This window comes from Hemicordylus capensis, chromosome 13 (genome assembly GCF_027244095.1).
Source record: "Hemicordylus capensis ecotype Gifberg chromosome 13, rHemCap1.1.pri, whole genome shotgun sequence".
Classification (NCBI taxonomy): Eukaryota; Metazoa; Chordata; class Lepidosauria; order Squamata; family Cordylidae; genus Hemicordylus; species Hemicordylus capensis.
Genome location: NC_069669.1, coordinates 22,670,782 through 22,675,112, shown reverse-complemented (window position 1 = coordinate 22,675,112; position 4,331 = coordinate 22,670,782). Strand labels below are relative to the sequence as shown.

General features: G+C 50.4%; 1 protein-coding gene across 4 annotated transcripts in view; it reads left to right on the top strand.

The window, feature by feature from the left end:
* LOC128336756 (acyl-coenzyme A synthetase ACSM5, mitochondrial-like) overlaps positions 1-4,331 on the top strand; it is a 149,930-nt gene that overhangs the window by 127,776 nt on the left and 17,823 nt on the right. The gene's annotated exons all lie outside the window — the stretch shown is intronic.

Sequence of the window (4,331 nt, the reverse complement as noted above, 5' to 3'; positions counted from 1 at the left end):
GCAGACGGAGCTGACCTCGCTCCTCCTCTGGAAAGTTGGCCCTACTAGCAGCTGCCTTGCTCTCTTGATAAAACAAAGGACGGCGGCTGATAGACTGGCCGATTGCTACTCTTTGCTGCTACTATTGATATACTGCTCCCCCCCCCCCCGGGAATAGTTCCCAAAGCAGCTCATATAGGAAGAGAATCAAGTCCCCAAGCAGGTTTACCGCCTCATCTGCTGGCAATAAGAACCAGACCTGCCTTGCAGGTACAGAGGGTCTGCTGCTCCTGCTGCTGCTACCCCCTCACCCCCCACCCTCCCACCGCCACTACTATTACTACCACTACACATATTTGTCTATTTGTGTTGAGGTAGGAAGAATCCCCCAATTAACATCCCCGCCTACTCACACTAAACTACAGGCACGGGCATGGCCTCGGAGTTGGGGAGGAGGGAAGTACATCCACGCCACTCCTTCACCTATCGGCGGGAATAAAGATCGGTGCTCCTCCCCTGGAGCCCTCCGGACCAACAACCCCCGTCCCTGCTGACCGTCTCCTCTTCAGCAGCCACCCTGCATGTAGGGCACGCCTCCCGGCTTCCAGCTTGCTCCTTCTCCCCCGGCCAGGCAGGTGGATGGATGGCCCACCCAATCGCTGGCCTCCCAGGGGGCCTTTCCCTCCAACTCCACCCCCGCCCCCGGCTAGCATTTCCATGCAGGGCTGCAGCTGTGGGGCAGACGTCGTCATCACTCCGTCTCCACCCCCTGCTGCCTCCTCCCAGGCTGCCCCAGCCCACCCACCCCCAGAAGCCCTCGCCCGCCTGCCCGAGCCCTTCCTGTCCTCTGGGAGGGAATTGCTGGGCTTGTCCCCGAAACCGCAGCCTCCTGCCTCTCTCGGCACGTCGCCGTTTGGCCGGGTAAACCACTCAAGCCTGGCGTGCTGCTTTCCAAGAAAAGTTCTCAAAGCAGTTTGCATAGAAATAGATAAGGACATAAAGATAGCCCCCTGTCCCCAAAGGGCACACAACCTAAAAGATACACAAGGCAGGCACCAGCAACAGCCACTGGAGGGGTGCTGTGCTGGGGTTGGAGAGGGCCAGTTGCTCTCCCCCAGGGCAAATTTCCAGACTGGACACTACGACAGGGTCACTATGTGTCTGTCAGGTGTACTTCTGAACGACCACTCTTTTGACGTCACAGTCCCAGCGCAGTCAGCAAGGTGCTGTTCACATTTCCGACGCCTTCTCTCGGGTTTTATTGCTGCGTTATGTTGTGAACTACACCTGGTTTCTCACTCTGTACATGCTCAGAGGGAAAGAGGCAAAGTCACATCATACGCAAACTGAATTGGTTCTTGGAGATGGTGACCATGTAGGATCTGGGATAATGTCTTTTTAATTATTCAGGCAGTCCAGGGAGATCTTAATCCCATCTTCTGTTAGCTGCTATCTTGGGGAGGAGACCAAAGCAAATCTGCATCTCTGAGCTGCAAATGGGCCTCTTCTCTTGTCCCCAGATTTGGGCCTGGTCCCAGAAGGTGTTAGCAAAAGGAGTAAATCTACAGGTGTTCTCCTAGGGTGGAATTTCTATAGACAGCAACTGAGTAATCCCCTTTGGGCACAGCAGAGCAATCATTGACAAAGATTAACATAGACTTCTTGCAACAGGAAAGGGGAGATCAGCCCCTGGCCTCTTTCACAGACATTTTCTGATAGTGAGTTACATTTTAGCATATTGATTAGCTCAGGCCTAGCTTTTGTGCTTCCTTGAGTAGCCGTTTCACAATACAATGCTGGATTGCTTCCTCCTTCACAGAGCAGTTGACGTGGGTGTGAAGGAGGTGAACTGGGTCCCCAACAGTTCACCTTGAGTCCAGGCAGTAATTCATTCCTTAATAAAATGGAACTAGACACAGGCCTGAATTCCATATAATTCTGGGTTGGTAGCTCTGGGTTGAATGTTGGGGTCAAGGGGGGAGTCCCCAACAGTTACAGTCCTATAACATTGCATGCACGGCGCAAATAAATAGCTGTATTTTCCCGTTGTAGAGTTTTGCGCAAGCTAGAAAGGACTGCTCTCCCTGCTGGTGGCTTTGCGCAACAAACAGCTTCAATCTTTTATTTATGGTTTCAGTGTTATCTGCCCAAGCCAAAGCATTTTACCGCTGTTGTAGTAGGTAATCAGGAAAGCATCCAGCTAAATATAAGAGAATCACCACTTTTAAACGGTGCCTCTGTGCTCAGTTAGCAGGGACTCAGCTGCCTTCTACTGAGTCGGACTATTGGTGCATCTAGTTCAGCATGGTCCACTCTGACTGGCGGTCCTCTCCGGGCTGACCCTGCTCCGCTTGATGGACCAATAGCCTGATTCGGCAGACGGCAGCTTCCAATGTTCCTACGTAGGCATGGGCAGGCTTCAGGCTTGTAGAGAGGAGTTCGTATTTCAGTGGAGGAGCCTCTGCTTTGCCCACAGAAGGTCCCCGGTTCAGTCCCTGGCAGCATCTCCAGGCAGGCCTGGGAGAGACTCCTGCCTGGAACCTGGAGAGCCGCTGCCAGTCTGGGTAGGCAATCCTGAGCCTGGTCTGACTTGGTATAAGGTGGCTCTCTGTGTTCCTACGTATTTATTCAATATCCCCCATAATTATTCCACCGTTTCTATTATGAAGGAGTTTCTTTGTGCAAATGTCTCTCTCTCTCCAAAATCTGTGAAACAGCCATGAAGGGCCTGATCCTAGCCAGATGAAGCAAGACCGACAAGGTCATTTTTTGTCCAAGTCGTTTTCCCTTCCTTTGTTTTCCTTCCTGCCTCTTGAAGTTACAATCAGGTTCAATCACTTATCAGTGTGCATAGAGAGCTGAGAAGGAGGAGGAGAGCTTTTGGTTCACCTTCAAGGGAAAACTTAAGGAGGAAAGGCTAATCAGGGCTGGTCAATGAAAGAGCGGGCAGTTTTGCAAAGGCTCAGAATGATGCAGTGTCAGAACACTCTGCTGCACTCCTAGTTTTAGGACAAGTTCTTGTTAACACTTTTGCACAGGGATGACTTTGACTGTCTCTGTTTAACAGGCAGGTTTTTTGCACATTGGCATAAATGCAAATCTCCCCCTCTCCTTTTTCAACAGCAGCAACAAGAAGTATTTATAAACCGCTTTTCAACAAATGTTTCCAAAGCAGTTTACATAGAGAAATAACAAACAAATAAATAAGATTATGAGCCCTGTCCCCAAAGGGCTCACATTCTAAAAAGAAACGTAAGAGAGACACCAGCAACAGTCCCTGGAAGTATTGTGCTGGGGGTGGAGAGGGCCAGATCCTCTCCCCCTGCTAAATAAAGACAATCGCCACTTTTAAAAAGGTGCCTCTTTGCCCAGTTAGCAGCAGGGGTTTCAGTACATGGGGGTTGGTCACCCGCAAGATCTTCCTGCTATTCCACACACTAGATCGAACAGTTACCCGGCTCCAGTTGGGAAGAACACAGAACCCCAGAAAAGAAATGCAGCTAGTTCTGCTCTGTATATTTTCTGAATGCCGTGAGTGAGGCTAAGTGATGAAGCGCCACCTAGTGTGCACATCAAGAACAGCAGAGGCACCGCGAACTGGACCGAGAGACACCTTTTAACTCACTCTCTCACACTGACCAGGGAGGCCGCCCTTGTCCCTGTTCAGCCCCGCATAGCATTTTTTCTAGAGCCTCTTTGCTGGTGTCTCCCATGTGCCTGGTGAGCCCTTTGGGACAGGGAACCCATTTCTTATTTCTAGTGCTACGTTTGGGAACTTCTCTGTTGAAAAGTGGTGTACAGTTGTCCCTAAGCTATCACGGTTTTCCCAATCGTGGGTCTGAGTATCCGCGACTGGCAAATTGTGACTGCCCTCACCAACTGCAACCTGAGTATCCGTGGTTTGGCAATTTTTAAAAAAATAATTCAGGGGTTTGGGGGGTGATTTTGGGCAGTCCGGGGGTCATTTCTAGAGATCAGGGATCATTTGGGGGGTCAGGGGGTCATTTTCAGGGGTCAGGGAGATTATTTCAATTTTTTACCTTGTTTTCGGGCACTTCACGACCGTGATTCCCCTAAGCCCCTGTTTGCCATTGAAACCAATGGCTCGTCTATTGCAAATTTACCAACCGTGAGGGTTTCCAGGAACAGAACCCTCATGGTTGGCGAGGGCTGACAGTATTATAATTCAAAATAAATAAATAAATATAGCTAGCTGAACCCACCCACAGTATCTGTGAACTAGTACTTGGAGAGGAGAGCTGGTCTTGTGGTAGCAAGCATGACTTGTCCCCATAGCTAAGCAGGGTCTGCCCTGGTTGCCTATGAATGGGAGACTTGATGTGTGAGCACTA